Genomic DNA, 16,794 nt, shown 5'->3' with positions numbered 1-16,794 from the left:
GCTAGTTTTGTGAAAATCAAATCAAATATAAGCCAGCAAAATGGAATATCCGGGAGTGACTGAAACCAAAGCTCCAGGATAAATAAGTGAGAGACAGACTTATCATCTCTAGGGTAATGAAATCAATTGCTTGTGCTTTTCAAGGGTCAAAAACCTGTGACCAAGTCACTTTCCTCAGTATGCCTTAGAACTCCAGGTTGGTAGAGAGTGAAAAAGTCATGAAGTGGATGCCTTGAAATATATAGAAACACTAGGTTGATTGAAGGGGTGGTCCGGGTACTGAAAGTACGGTTTCTTCAGAAGATTGGAGGCTTGCTTGACGTTCCCAGGAATTAATATGAAATGCGACTTCATGAATTGAAATGTGTTTGGAAACAGCTTGTAAATAATAGTTTTATTCTTCACCAGTGTGAGGTGGTGGCCTCACATCTTATCATAAGATCTAAGGCTGTAATGGAATTGCAAATCTTTCCAAGGCTTTCATTCTTTTCCCTTTGGAAGAGTGAGCTCTGAAAGGCTGCTAGCTCTGTCCCTTTAGTACCAAGACTTTCTGAGTCACTTTAGGTCCCAAGGTTCACTTTGGCTCTAAGCCATTACTCTTTTCACCCTCCCCTATTTGGGGGTGATGTACAGGAAAGCTCTGCTGAGAAACAGATTGAAGTTTTGACCCCTTAGCCTATTCCCAGCTCTGAGAGCCTGAGCAGGTTACCATTCTTTTCTGAATTCATTCGTTCCTAATGCTTTCTGTGGGGATAATAATCTATCAGCAAAGTGTCAAATATGATGCTGTCTATGCAGGACATGGAATGTGAAAGAATCTGACAAAATATTTGGCAAACACTGAGTATGATACCAAATAGGACAACTAGAGGTATTTACATCTATATACTGCCTAAAATTTGGTGGTGTTTAATAAAATAGACAGGGGGGCTTTACGAGGCCCATACACTACTAGAGAAAAAGATGAATTACATTATATTACATTGATAATATGGTCCCATTTTGGACATACGAGATTCAGGGAAATATATTACTGACATCAATTTTAACTTGTTCCCTTTTTTGTTTATAAAATGTAAATATAAATTTATTTATGTGTGTATATGTATGTGTGTATCTCAATTTCTGACTTTCAGACAATACAATTTAACAAAAAAGAAGCATTAAATCTCATGATGATTACTTGCTCTGGAAACCACTGCTTTCTGCATTTTCAAACATTTTCCTGGATGGTGCCATGATATTAGATCTGCTCTTAAAATCCTTCTATTGTATAACGGTTGATCTGAAGCTTTAAAAATTAAACATCCGGGCCGGGAGTTTGGCCTAGTGGTTAAAGTGCTTGCCTAGCATGCACGAAGACCCGGGTTCGATTCCTTGGTACCACATACATAGAAAAAAGCTGGAAGTGGTGCTGAGGCTCAAGTGGTAGAGCTCTAGCCTTGAGAAAGTCCAAGGACAGTGCTCAGGCCCTGAGCTCTAGCCCAGGACTGGCCAAAAAAAAAAAAAAATTAAACATCCTTGAATGCAGCATTATAAAGCCTTTGAAACAGAATTTCTTTCTGTTTTTTTTTTTTATGAGACAGATTCTTTTCCTTTTCAGTATTTCCCCTTGTTCACTGAAAATGTCTCTAAGAACTCTCTCCTTTGGCTTGGAAAAAGTCATATTAAGTGAAGTAAGCCAGACCCAAAGGAACATAGGCTCAATGGTTTTCCTCATTTGTAGTTATTAGTACACATCTAGGACTCTCCTAGCAGAGGATCAGATCACAATAGCTCAAAACCTAGGTACATAAGGTCATATAGGATGAGACTAAATGAAAGAAACTCCAGGATATGGAAACAATAGCTTTATCTTGTGTTATTATTGTTCATAATGTGCTATGTTATTTCTCTTCTCCTTTGTTGCCCTTTGGTTAATCTCATACTGTTACTGTATCTGACCTTGTTACCTACTATATTATATATCTGTTTATTTGTTTATTTGAAATAGGTAGGGGTGGGGAGAGGAAAATGGGGACAAAAACATGAGAAGGGGTAATAATGTATATGAGAAGTAATGCGCCTAATACCTGACAAATGTAACTGTAACCCCTCTATACATTATCCCAACAATAAAAAGAAAAAGAGAGAACTCCCTCCATTGTCATTTGGCACATTTGGGTTCTTACCTATAATTCTTGGTCCTTGGGTTGTATATCAGAGTCATGGGTTTTCTATGCTTACATAACTAAGCTCCAATAAATAGATATATAAAACCCTGGATACCAAGTCTTGAGTGAGTTTCCTGGTTGACAGCATGTTGCAGATATTGATACATATCATCCTGGGAGAAAGATGAATTCTTCCTGGGCTATGATTCTACTTGGCTACTATTCTCTAAGCCTTTGTCCTCTGATGACTTTGATCAGTATCCTTTTTCCATAATAAACCATGATGTAAGAAAAACAGCTTTTTTTCTGAGTTCTGTGAATTCTTCTGATGGATTATTAAATCTGAAGAGGTAGTCTTGTGAACCCTCATTCTCTTCAACATTAATCTGGATTTCCAGTTGTTATCTATCAGTGATGTTAACTACTAAAGGAAGGAGGCAAAGGCAGGAGTGGGGCATGCAAATAGGACCCTAAAACCTGTGGTATGTTTATTATAAGCCAGGATGATTTCAGATCCTGTTTGTGAAACAATGATCATAGGTACTCTTGGTAGCAACTCTTCTTTTTCTTCAGCATGCCATCAAAGTTTCTAGTATTACCATGGGACATGGCCCCACCCAATGTTACCAGTATTATAAGAACAAGCTGTACCCAAGTCTTGCTCCTGCCCAGATGTTCCTGATGCCAAGATCCACATCTTTGACCTGGGGTAGAAGAAGTCAAAAGTGGATGAATTCCTGCTTTGTGGCCAGATGGCGTCAGATAAATATAAGCAGTTCTTCCCTGAAGCCCTGGAGGCTGCAAACATTTGTACCAATAAGTCCATGGGGAAAAAAAACAACAAAAAAACAAACCTGTGGCCTTGATAGCGGTTCTCTTCCAGTGTGGCTCCACCCTTTCTACATAATTCACATCAACAAGATCTCCTAGGCAGGCTCCAGAGAGAGCGGGAAAGATATGCAGGGTACCTTTGGGAATCCTCAGAATACAGTCATCAGGGTTCATATCTGCCAGGTCCATCTGTACCAAGCTGCAGAATAAAAAACATGTATTTGAGGCACTACACAAGGCCGAGTTCTATTTCCCTAACTAGAAGATTGATCCATGTCTCAAACAGGTGGAGCTTTACCCAATTTAATGCGGATGAGTTGGAAGACATGACAGCTGAAAAGCAGCTCCTCCCCAAGGGTTGTGGAATCAAATATATCCACAATCATTGTCACCTGGGAAAATGGCAGGATTCAACTTCCACTGTACTGTCCATTTCTTAATCATGCTCTTGTGAGTAAACGTGCATACTAACAAAAAGAAGTATCCTCGAACATCCCCTCTCATCTATGATTTATATTTATGTCTATTTATTTATTAAGGTTGTTGTAAAAGTTACACACATCACATTCAGAATGGGACGCATCTTGTTCAACGTCCGCCCTTTCATCATTCTCCCTCATCTTTCTTCATCCCGCACATACCCTTAAGTTATGTAGCTCAACTTCTCACAAGGGGCATTGAATATGACTGTGTTTGCTCAGCTTTTCTCCCTTCGTTCATGTACTCCCCTCTCCTTCCCACACCATGTCTTTCTTATGTAAAGGAAATGGAAATCTAGTCTTCAGCCTCAGTGATATTCAGTAAAACAGAAACATAGTGTAAGGCTGGAATCTCTAATCACAAAAATGTTTGCCATAAATGGATGATAGAACCAGATGCTAGCTTGATGCAGTCAGATCTCAAACTCTGATTCCAGTAGGAATTATAGAAGCTGTGGATTTTCAAACCTACTATGGGCTTCACTGTGGAGTCCTTGGCATGCCTCTGACTGCCTACATCCTGCCTAACAGCTTTCTCTGATAGGTCAGGTATATGACCTGAGAGTGGCTGTCAACCAATGAGAAATTCTTGATGCTTCTCATTGGGACCATTATAAGGTATGGTTCACAAATCTTTCTAGATAATCCCCAATGGGATTGAATCTTGTTTGCCCTAGAAGTGTCCCACTTGGAAACCTGCCCTGTACTGGCATTTTCTTTACTCATCTGGCTTCCCATTTCTCACTGTAAGACTTACCAATCTCTCTCAAGTAAAGCATTTGAAACCCAGTCTTACCTCAGCATCTATCTGTGATGGAAACCAAAACTAGACGAGAGATGGGATCCCATCTGGAGATCTATAAACAAAACTGAGAACACAGTGTCTGAAGGACAGTGGTGTTATAGATACACCCTATATTTTGTATGTTAAAAATGCCCCTTTCTATTGTATATAGGGTTCTTTGCCCCATAGTGAACTTAGTTGAATCATATTCAATTCTTATTCGAAATAAGTGCTTGCTGCTAGTTGTCATACCTCATGCTAAATTATAATATGTCCTTTGTGCTTTAGTTTACCTGGATAATTCTTCTTGTTTTCCACCTCTAATACCACTAAAATATGGGCCTAAATGAGCCATCATTTGTAAAGCTGAAAGCCGATATCTAATTTTGATTAAAATTAGACTTCTTATTACCTAGTAAAAGGGAAAACCCATTGGGAAGAAAAAAAAACACATAGAGGATAATGCTCATATTAGTTTTCAGACAATAAACAACCTTGTATAATCCTATTATGAACATTAGCATACATTTCACAGCCCATCTGGCAAACAATAAAGGTTGTGACTCTGTATATTTGAAATGCTATCCAGGGCATTATAGTCAGGGAAATGGTAAAACCTACAGCTGTCAGTGGGTCAAAAAGCGGTCACGGTACTTTTCTCATACACTAAGAATTACCCCAACAGGTCTTTATGAAGACAAGCTGTATGTCAGGAAACATGGTTTTCAAAGCTGAACAGGTTTGATGTGAGCAGTGGGGGAGGAGGGTGGAGAACACATTGCATGTTTGTATAATTCATAGTTAAATTCAACTGTGACAAAACTCCAGTGTCTTGTGGAATGCAAATTGTTATTACAAAAGCATCCTTTATGAGGCACAGAAAATATGATATCTGCTTCCAGTTACACAAGTCTTTTCCAGTTGATTTCCCAACAGGTTACTCTAACTTAATCAGTTTGCCTGAGAATCTCTAACCTGAAAGACTAAAATCCTTTGGATCAGCCTAACTCATATTTAGTGTCAGTAACTGATGTTATCAATAAACTGAAGAATCGAATAGAAATATTAGGAATGATATAAGCTATTAGAGCTCTTAGGTCGGGGGGGACTGAAGTTCCTTGTGAACTTTCTACCGAGTGTACTGATTCCTGTGTCTTATTTCCCTCTGTACATAATAGTGTTTCTTATATGAAATATTAAATTCATATGAAGATAGACCATAAAATATAAAATTAGACCTGTGCTATATATACACACATATATATTGTATATAATATAATACATAAATGTATACAATATATAGTATAATATATATTCAATCCAAATTCAATTCAATTCAAATTCAATCTGAATTAAAACTAGGAAGTAGACATCATCTCTATTAAATATTACTTTATGGCCGGGAGTTTGGCCTAGTGGTTAAAGTGCTTGCCTAGCATGCATGAAGACCCGGGTTCGATTCCTCGGTACCACATATATAGAAAAAAGCCGGAAGTGGTGCTGAGGCTCAAGTGGTAGAGCTCTAGCCTTGAGAAAGTCCAAGGACAGTGCTCAGGCCCTGAGCTCAAGCCCAGGATTGGCAAAAAAAAAATATTACTTTATTAGTGAGATCTTTGACTAGAATGCCAGCAATTACTTGCTATAAGCATAGCAACCTGTTTGAAACTCAAATTTGTGTGGACATGTTGATATTTTTTAAGCACCCACAAGCTTTACAAATGTAAAAGACTTGTCACTGTCATTCTAAGCTATTTTAAAACTATTCCATACATGTGTTTTACCTGTACCCAAGTTTGAAAGTAATCTCATTTGTCACATCTATTCTCTGGCTATAGCAATGAGATCTGTTTATGTGAATAGAATTTTAAAAGTCTATATTAAGTTTGACTGAATAATACCATTTATTGTGTGCCAACATAGCCAATACAACGATGGGTGTGAAATTAATAATGCAACACATCCCTAAGCCACATCTTTCTCTAGTCTTATCACCGGCCTTATGTGGACCTCTAAGTGAACTTGCATTTTCATCAGGACTGACAAATAGGAAGTCTAGTTTCTTATCCAAACAGCAGAGGATGATACCTTCCATTTCCTTGCCAACCCTTCAATAACTCTTATTACAGACCACATGGAACTAAGTATACTGAAGTCCACGTCCTGATCGAAAGAAGAGCTGTAATATGTGTGTTTATGCTTGTGTATGTGCACGTGCTGGTACTGGGGCTTGAACTTGGGAATTTCATTCAAGTTCCTTTTTGGTTGGTGTTCTGCCACTTGAGTCATGTCTTCAGTGTAGTATTTTGTTGATTAATTGGAGGAGTATCATAGCTTTATCTTTGAACCTTGACTCTCCATCATCTCACTCTCTTGTAGCTAGAATTGCATGTTTGAGTCACTAGCACTTCACTAAGCCCATATGTTATGTTTTAATCACCATGAAAGCCTCATTTTAGCAACAAAACAAATGAGTCATAATATACTGTCCTATAAGATATTGTAGTTAGTAAACACAGCATCAGTTAGAACCTTAGTTCCTACAATGAGGTATATTTGGGGTGTGGCAAAGTATGCATAAATTCTGGATCTTTATATTCATCCTACAGTATCCCCATTCTGATTTTGCCCTTTCCTTATAGCCCCAGGTGAGATAGGAAGATTTATAGTTGGCTTCACTTTCCAGATTTAAAACATGAGTCAGTTTCAAATCATGACTCCTATACCAAAAATGTTGAGATGACACTGACTTGGTTTGAATGTCCCCCAGATTTGTTACAGGAGTCCTTGAAATACTGTCAGTGAAGGTACACCCACTTGCTTTTTTATAATGTTCATAGTTGGCTTATGATAGGCAGAACTTTTTTTGTTCTTCAGGGAAGTTATGCTTCATTAATCTATTTAATATGAGTCAGAGATGACATCATTAGTGTGTTATAGCTCATTCCTGCTGACGTCATCTATGTGGAACTGTTTCTTGGAGTGAAATATTTAAGAACACATTTTATAACTTCCCTGGTGGTAAAGGATAATGCCTTTTGTCTCTATTGGGGACAATATTATCATAATTTTCTAGATTAATGGGGGGAAATAAGGGAGCTTAGCTTCTCCTACAGGCTTTTAAATGTCCACATGATGTCTCCATTAGCAAGCAAAGAAATTCATCTCTCCTCCTCAGGTTTACTAATTTCTGCCTTATTTTATTTTTTAAAAAGTTCAAGCATTTTTAAAGATAAAACAATTTCTTTTATTCTAAATAACTTGACTACTTCATTTTGTAAATCTTCATACCTAACTGTCCTTAAGGCCAAATCTTCACTGTGGTAACTCTTCCCAAAACTCTAAGAACTAACTTTCTTAGTATTTTCTATCTAGCTAAAATGTGCCATGCTTATGCCATTTGTTATTAGATTGTGTTCAAGTTATCACCTGGTTTCTGTCTGTTCGATGTCTCTAACAATACAATACATGGCATGTTAGAAGTCTCTAACAATACAATATATGCAATAATGGAACTCTCTGCTTGTTACACAGCTGAGTATACTATAGGTGCTTGCTGTGTGCTTGAATGTGAGCGCGTGACCATTCATGCATTCGTGTATTCCAGGAATCATCATTCTTGAGTCTCTGAGATGAAAGGGGGTCAGGAATGTCATATGCCTCTTCAACTCACTTCCTTGACCCAGTATGACCCAAGAGTGTCTTACAATCAAGTGTGGAAAGGAATCCATCCCTTACCCACTTCTTCCAACACACCCTGCCCAGAGATAGCTTTAGTCTTCATTGGCAAAAGAATGTCTACAAGCAGATCAGAAGACAGGGTCACGTCTGCTTTTGAACCTGTCTGTGGAATCTCTCCTTCAACAAGGAGCAAGACCTCACTAAGTGTCTATTGAAGCCCAGATAAGGTAAGAACATGGTGGCATGTGTACACGAAGAAGATGTGTGTCAGGACATCTGGAACAGAGTGTATGTTTTTCCTATAGTTATTTTCTAAAGAACCAACCACATAGTATCTGTGTGCATAGACAACAAACTGATAGGTGTCTAAGGTTAATATAATGATGTATTGGTGACACTATAGACTTTAGATAGGGACCTGAGGTTTAGAGTAGCAACGTGATGTAGAAGAGAGAATGGGAGATCTTCCTTTCTTTTATGCTGTGCTGTGACTTTAGTGAGCCATACTGAATACCTTTATACATCATGCTGAAAGAATCCTTCCTCATCCATGTCTTCCTATTTATGAGGCAATTTGGCTCTTCAGCCTTTCAGTGCCAGAGGGATTGGGGAGGATGAAGGAGCTGGGACCGTGGGCTTACTTTCCAATTTTTATGAGTGGAGAAAATTTTTGGATGCAATAAGTTTTTGTTGTTTTTCAGTTTTCTTGTTGGAAAACTGAAGACAAATTTCTTTTCAAGTTTGCATTATTTTGAGAATTAAATTGGATGTGCATAAACCGACTAGTATGGTGTTTGGAGGGAAAAAAAATCAACCATCAATCCATTTAATCAATAAGTATTGATTATGAAGCTACTATGTGCCACATTATGTTCTTATTTTTTTTTTAAAAAAAAGCATAAGCTGGGTGCTGGTGGCTCATGCCTGTAATCCTAGCTACTCAGGAGACTGAGATTTGAGGATTGTGGTTCAAAGCCAGCTTTGGAATAGAAGTCTGTGAGACTCTTATCTCCAATTAATCACCGGAAAACTAGAATTGGCGCTGTGGCTCAAGTGGTAGAACACTAGCCTTGTGCTGAAGAGCTCAGAAATAGTGCCCAGGCCCAGAGTTCAAGCCCTGTGACTGACAAAAAAAGATACAAATAAGTAAGTAAGTAAGTAAGTAAATACATACATACATACATACATAAAGTATCTAGTGTGAGCTCCATGTTCTGTTCTAAAGACTAAAGCTGAGCATAGCTAGGGAGAATCTTAAATGGGCTTCATAGGCAGATTCACTGATAATGTGAATTTATGATAAAGATGAAACGTCTAAGTAAGTTCCAGCTGTTGTAACAAAAAGAGCATCAAACTGAGGCACTTAAAAATTCATTTCTTATAGTTTTAGATGGTAAGAAGTCTAAGATCAAAGATACTAATGGATCCAGTAATTGATAAAGTCATTCTTTCTGGTTAGCAAATAATCATGGTTTTTTAAATTGTATCTTTACATAGTAGGAAGCAGAGAGCAGCATCAGTAAGAACTCATGTCTCATGTTCATAAAAACTGCATCCTCCATCCCGATTTCCTCACTCTGCCAAAACACAATGCCCCAAGACCATCACACTGGGCCTTAAGATTTCAATGTATGAATCTGGCAGGAAGGAGATATGCTACCATTTATTCTATATTGCAGGGAAAGAAAATCTCAAGTTGAGGAGACATAACATGCCAAGACTCTAGAGTAGGAATGTGTCTAAAAGTTTTGAGAGTACCTTGAGAGTGGTATGCCTAATGAAAGTTTAGCAAAGCAGACAGGAGAGGAAGATGGTAGTAGGAAGAAATCTCAAATAAGTGGAATCCTTGGTTGTTCCTCTAATGGAACAGAACCACTGAAGCATATTGAGCAGTAGACTGATTTAACATCACTTTGGCTATTGGCTGATCAAAGATCCAAAGTAGGCAAGAACCCTAATTCTCAGGCTATTATAATAGCAGAAGAGAGGACAGTGGAGATTGGGTTGTCACTGTTGGGTGAGTTATGAATAAATTCTAGAAAAGTAAGATGAACAATTAGACTGAAAAAAATCAATGATATATAAATTATCATTTGAGTTTTGGTAATATGATGTACTAGATCTGTTTGTTTATCTGGCTTTTATTGTTGCTATTGTTGTTGTACTGGTCCTGGGACTTGAACTCAGGGTCCTGGTACTATCTCTGGGCTTTTTTGTCCCCTCAAGGCTAGGGCTCTGCCACTTAAGCCATTGCTCTACATCCAGCTTTTTGGTGGTTAATTAGTAATGAGGGTTTCATGGATGCTCCTTCTCTGGGCTAGTTTTGAATCACAATTCTTCTACTTCAGCCTTCTAAGTAGTTAGAATTACAGGTGTGAGCCTCTGGTACCCAGCAATAGTTAGGTTTATGATAATAGAATCTAAAGTATGTTGTTTATGCCAGGACCACCACAGGAAATACATAAAAATGAATGTTCTGCATATGGAAAGTTGCCTATAAACAGTGAATTCCTTGGCAAAATAAATTTTACCTTTTCTGATATATCTCCACAACTGGGAAGAATTCTTGAGCTTTCTTATTTTCTCCTTTGCTCCTTTGGTGGCATGCTGACAAAGACTCAAATGTATAGCAGGTAGAGATGAGGGGATTTCTATATACAATAAATTCCATATAAGTTTGTGCTAAACAACTTGCATGAGATCCATTTGTGGAACTAGCAGTGATGTCCAATCTGTTGTAAAAGCAGATAATTAAAAAGAAAAATAATTCTGCTCAATATAAAAGATGATTCTTTAGCTTGAATAATTCTTGTAATTAGCTTGTGTGTGTTTGTGTGTGTGTATGTGTGTGCATGCGTGCTTGAGCGGGGATGTGTTATGGGGCTTGAACGTAGTACCTGGGCACTCTCCCTAAGTTTCTCCTGCTTAAGGCACTCTATCACTTTGAGCTGTGGTTCAACATCCAGTTTTGTGGTGGTTAATTGTAGATAAGAGTCTCCCAGACCCTTCTGCCATGATGGCTTTGAACCACAATCCTCAGATTTCAGCCTCCTGAATAGCTAGGATTACAGTCATGAGCCACCAGCATCCAGCTGGATTCTTTTCTTTTTTGGGGGGGAGGAGGGTTAATGGGGCTTGAATTTGGCCTGGGAGCTGTCCCTGAGCTCTTCAGCTGAAGGCTACTGCCTACCCTCCAGCCAAGCTCCACTTCCTGTTTCCTAGAGGTTAATTGGAAATTGGAGATAAAAGTCTCAGGTCCTTTTGTGCCCAGGCTGGCTTTGAACCTTGATCCTCAGATCTCAGCCTCCTGAATAGGTAGGATTACAGGCGTGAGCCACTGCGCCCCATGTTGGCTGGATTCTTGTAATTAGAAAACATTATGCTGTATCTATTCTGAAGATTACTGTTGAAGCAAAGAGACTGGGCAAAGATCCATTTCCAGAACAGCAAAATATGTCTTGTAGTGATTCTCAGTCTTAAGAGCATTGTGGGGTTGTGGAGAGGGCTCATTACTCAGATATCAAAGGACCACATTCTGTCCTCACTCTATCACTCACTCGAGCCATCACTGCATCTTTATAAAGGAACTGCAGAATCCATTCTAATTTCACCTGACCTAGACTTGTGTGTTACGTTTCCCCAGCTCTACCAAACTTAGGAAGATGTCAAAGAACTTGTTTTTACGAGAGGTCATTTATTATTCATTGAAAACACACCAACCTGGTGATAGAGGAAAATTCAAGTTGGGTATCTCAGGGTTTTTTTTTAAGACTTCAGTGCCATAGGAAAGCATCTTAGACAATTGTATGTTCTCTCTCAGCAGGTGAATTGAACAAAGCAGTCTGTAATTTCTGGAATGCATGATCACTATATTATCTTAACACAAAAGAAAATTTACCTGTCCAGGTGATAACCTTCAGAAGAAATTTCATTTCATTTGCTTTTAGCTATTTTAATAGAAGGAAGGAGGGGCCTTTCTCATTAGCAGCCAATGATGTTAAAAGATAACATAATTAGGGGCCAGGACTTTGGACTAGTGGTATATTGTTTGCCTAGCAACCACAAAGACCAGGGTTCAATTCCTCAGTACCACATACACAGAAAAAGCTGGAAATGGTAGAGCACTAGCCTTGAGAAAGCCCATAGTCAGCATTCAGGCCTTGAATTCAAGTGCTCAGGCCTTGAGTTCAAGCCCCAGGCAAAAAAAAAAAAAAAAAAAAAAAAAAAAAAAGATAACATATAGACTCAAATGCTAAAGAATATTCACTGTTCTCATTGGATTTTATTGTAACTGCTATTCTCATTCAAGTTGAGAACAAAACAGGCTAATATTCATTAAATCGATTTTTCACTTTTGCTGAGAAAAATTTTAAAAAATGATGGATGCCTTCGGTAAGAAATGCCTTTGCAGGGACTTAGTAGAATCTATTATGTCACTTCTGCTTATTTAGTGTTCTAGAATTTAGTCACATGGTTCATGCCACTATATTTTTCACATCTTCTTGTCAAGCAAGAGGTACAAATCCTCTTTATTCTCTCTAATATCAGTCTCTATCTATACAATGTATTGTGTAACATGAGAAAAAATGTAATCTCATAGTAAAAGTCTAATTCATTCCTTGAAATTTCCTTCGTTGATTTTCTACCACTGTTAAAATTCTGATTCAGAGTCTTCCGAAGGTTTTAAAGATTCTGGATAGTCTAGATTTTGTTTATTTACTTATTTGGCATAGTGAAAACATTTTCTCTGAAGACCTTTCTTTGTTCTCTTGTGTCAAGTCCCACAGAACACTCTTTACTGCAGTTAACATGACAGAACCTCTCTCTTTCTTTGGGTTGTGATGACTCATTGAGTCAACTTGCATGAGCCATCAAGTGTCCGGATATTTCAGTTAAACATAATGATTGCTAGGCCCATTTTTAAGGATATTTATGATGATAGCCAGGAGAGGTGGCTCAGGCCTGTAATCCCAGCTACTCCCGAGGCTGAGATCTGAGGATCAAGGTTCAAAGCCAGCCTGGGCACAAAAGGCCCTGAGACTCTTATCTCCAATTAACCTCTAGAAAATGGGAAGTGGGGCTTGGCTCAAGGGTAGGGCAGTAGCCTTCAGCTGAAGAGCTCAGGGACAGCGCCCAGGCCTAGTTCAAGCTCCACGACCCACAAAAACAAACAAACAAAAGAATATTTCTGAGGAGGCTAACATTTGAATCTGTAGAATGGGCAAAGCTCACTGGCCTCATCAATATGAATAGACCTCATCCAAACTACCAAAGACCCGCAGAGAACAAAATTGCTAAGGAACAGGGAATTGTTGCTCTGTGTTTGATTCTGAGTTCAAATATTGATTGTCCCTCTTGCCTTTGGACTTGAACTAGAATTTACTCCATCATCAATCCTGGCTACAGATCTTGGCATTTCTTAGCCCCTATAACTACTTCAGCAAATTTCAGTTTTTAATGAAAATTTCTCTCTTCTCTCCATTTCTCTCTCTCCCTCTCCCTCCCCCTCTCTCCCTCCCTCTCTCTCTCCCTCCCTCTCTCTCTCTCTGTCTCTCTCTCTGTCTCTCTCTATGTCTCTCTCTCTCTGTCTCTCTCTGTCTCTCTCTCTGTCTCTCTCTCTGTCTCTCTCTCTCTCTTTCGCGAGCACAGGAGCGCACTTTCTCCTTTTCCCCTTTTTCCTGCTTGTTTTTTCTAGTATCCTATTGGCTTGATTTCTCTGGAGAGCTAAAGCTAACAAACTGCTCAATTTAAATATCACCTCTTCTGAGAGGTCTTTATTATTTCATTATTTTTCAACTCCCTTTTTCCCCTTAGCACAAATAGCAAGCTGAAATGCTGTTTTTCCTATTTTTTTTTTTTTTTTTGCCAATCCTGGGCTTGAGCTCAGGGCCTGAGCACTGTCCTTGGACTTTCTCAAGGCTAGAGCTCTACCACTTGAGCCTCAGCACCACTTCCAGCTTTTTTCTATGTATGTGGTACCGAGGAATCGAACCCAGGTCTTCATGCATGCTAGGCAAGCACTTTAACCACTAGGCCAAACTCCCGGTCCCGGTTTTTCCTACTTTTTATAACAATATTGATGCACCATGCTGATAAACTAAAACATTGAATTATAACCCCTTTTTATGACCTCTTAAAATAATGAAAACATAATTCAAACAGAAAAATTATAATTTTTACGTGTCCTCTGAAAACAGACCAAATCAGACCTATTCATTCTCCCAAACCTCACCGAAAGCCTGGTGCAAAGAAAGCTCCCCTAGGAACAATGACCGGATGAGTAACGAATGCTTCAGTGATTGGCTATGTTGTCTGCATAATTATACTTTAAGTGGACTGAAATACTGTCTCTGTATTTCTGACTTCTAAACCATAATCTCTAGTTTTTAATTTTCATCCCTGGAACCCAAGATTCATATTTCTAAATGTATTTCACATGTGGACCTAAAATATACCAAACTACACTGTTTCTTTTATACTCGAAATTGCCCTATTCTTGTCAATCTATTTTTGATAATGGCCTCTCTAAACCATGAGCAGTTTGCAAGTGGCTTAAATCAACTTCCATCCTTCTGGTCAGTACATACTCTGCAACCCAGAAGTGTTATTACTGAATCTGCTCACTAAATGAATATGGGTTGGATTAATGGCACAGATTCAGCCAAGGCAGATCCAGATACCCCAGTTCCACTTTAATGGATTTTCACTAGACTGAAACATCATTGTTTGTCCAGTGAGTTTTGACTGGTCCAAGGCAGAAAAAGGGATAGGCTAAACCTTGTGTAAAAAGGGGGAACCAGAGTAACCCTGGGCCTTTACCCGATATGTGCTTAGCTTAGAAAGTCTGACAGGCATTCCATGAAGAGAACAGTCTCAAAATAAGTTTACATATACTATCTACTATGAAGTATAAGCAATTCTAACTGGGAAGAATACTTAGGGTCAGGTACCTGAGAACTGAAACACCTACCATCTATTAGTTTTGTATACAGATGAGGAAACTGAGGCACAGATGTTGCATCATTGAATCGTCATGTGCTCTGATTTCCTCATCTGTAAACATGGCACCATATTTGGAAAATTGAGGCACTATAATGCGGACTATGTCAGGTGACTAACCCTTGGTGAAGGATGATTAGACTCTGGTCTTGCACATAGTGGAAATACTAAAATATTTTGATTATTTTCATTGTCATTAAGTAGTTGCACAAAGGGCTTGCCATTTACCAAAGAAGTTTATGAGTACAATGCATTTTGTTCAATGTCACTCCTTCTAACATTCTCACCCATCCCTTCCAACTCAGCCCTTCTCTCACTTATCTTACTTTTAGGCTAAGTGCTTATATTTCTGCTTTTTAACAAAGCACTCTTTTGTGTACAATGAATCTTGATCTGTGTCATCCTGTCAACATCTTTACCCCACTTTTGACCCATCCCGTCCCTTATGCTTCCTAATTCTGTGCTCTATATCATGAATTCTTGCCTGTATTCGTCCTCCTTTCCCCTTTCATTTTTTTATCTCTCTCCTTGACCCTCCCCTCCCCTCTTGCAATGATCGCTTTCCTGGTACTTATTTTGTTAGGCTTTGGAATACTCAAATTTAGCTCCTTTTCTGGTTTCTTCTCATCCTTTGGTGGGAACTCCTACCGCACCAAAATGGCTTTTATGTTTGTGTGAGGCAAGAGATTGTTGGGAAGCTGATGAATTGTCTGCGTTTCACCCACACTTTAACAGCTCCAGGGAGTCTTCAAATTAGAGCTCTTTATCACTCATTAGCACCAGGGCTGGGAAGCCGATAAACCTCCCCTCTTTAGTGACCTCTACCATAGCTAGGGAAGCCTCCATTTTCTTTTATCATCTGAATACTGACCTTCAAGATTTCCCTCTAACCCAGAGGCTTAATTTATCTTTGGTCCAAAGCAACGGTTTTCCCATACATGGAAACAGTCATGCCCTTGGGATGCCTAACGAAAGGAGATCCAGTTCTGTCTGCTCTATCTCAGACATGGGGGCAGAAATCCCTTCTACGCCTCCCTGCCACTGTGGATAAACAGGACTTTACTAGAGAACAGCACGTTACAACTTCAGGCAGCCATTGTACATCAGGTCAAAATGCCATGAATACTATGGTGGGTGTTTGTTTTATCTCCTGTACATCACAGGACACACTCCCTGATAGCTGAGTTTGTACTGTTTTGACCATATCTGGACAAATATGCATAAAATGTATACTCAACAGATATTTCACTTGCCAGACAAAGGAAGGTTTGTGCCTTTAGATTGCCCCAGAACCTAAGGGCTACTGAGAATTATAAATAAATTTGGCTTCACAGGCTTACAGTCATAAATGACATATATTTTTTTAAATGATGGAAGGGGGAGATTTGAGTTGTACAAGAACCTTCCGTTTCATTCCCAAATATGTCCAAAAATTTAAAGAAAGCTCCTTTAAATATAACTCTCAGTTGAAAAGAATCTTTTGATTCCTGGTTTTGGGGAAAAGACCTGTTTTAACTATTTATACCAATGGCTTTGTTTTCTTAAACGTGATGCAGGAGGAGATAGGTTGAGCCATTACAAAAATGCTATGTTTTATCACTTTCTGGTTGATGGGTGCAATCCAACATGAGAAAATTAGAAACAGCTGGGCTAGACACAATACCTTCTTTTGAAGAGAGAATCCAACATTACTAGAGAAAAAAATGAGAGGCTGAATGAAATAGTATATCTTCTAGGTCAGCCATCTCACTATCATCTGGCAATCTATTTGAAATACAAATTCTTGGGCCTCACCCAACCTTACTGAATTAGGAATTCGGAAGGGTAAGGCCTGGAAAGCTGAGTTGTGACCACCTTCCTTGTCCCAATC

At 38.8% G+C, this 16,794-nt stretch overlaps 1 pseudogene; it reads left to right on the top strand.

The window, feature by feature from the left end:
* Positions 1-2,753: 2,753 nt before the first annotated feature.
* Positions 2,754-3,424, top strand: LOC150050220 (large ribosomal subunit protein uL16-like; annotated as a pseudogene).
* Positions 3,425-16,794: the final 13,370 nt, after the last annotated feature.

This window comes from Megascapheus bottae, chromosome 18 (genome assembly GCF_031878675.1).
Source record: "Megascapheus bottae isolate mThoBot1 chromosome 18, mThoBot2.hap1, whole genome shotgun sequence".
NCBI classification, from domain to species: Eukaryota; Metazoa; Chordata; class Mammalia; order Rodentia; family Geomyidae; genus Megascapheus; species Megascapheus bottae.
This window is presented reverse-complemented; position numbering and strand designations above follow the sequence as displayed.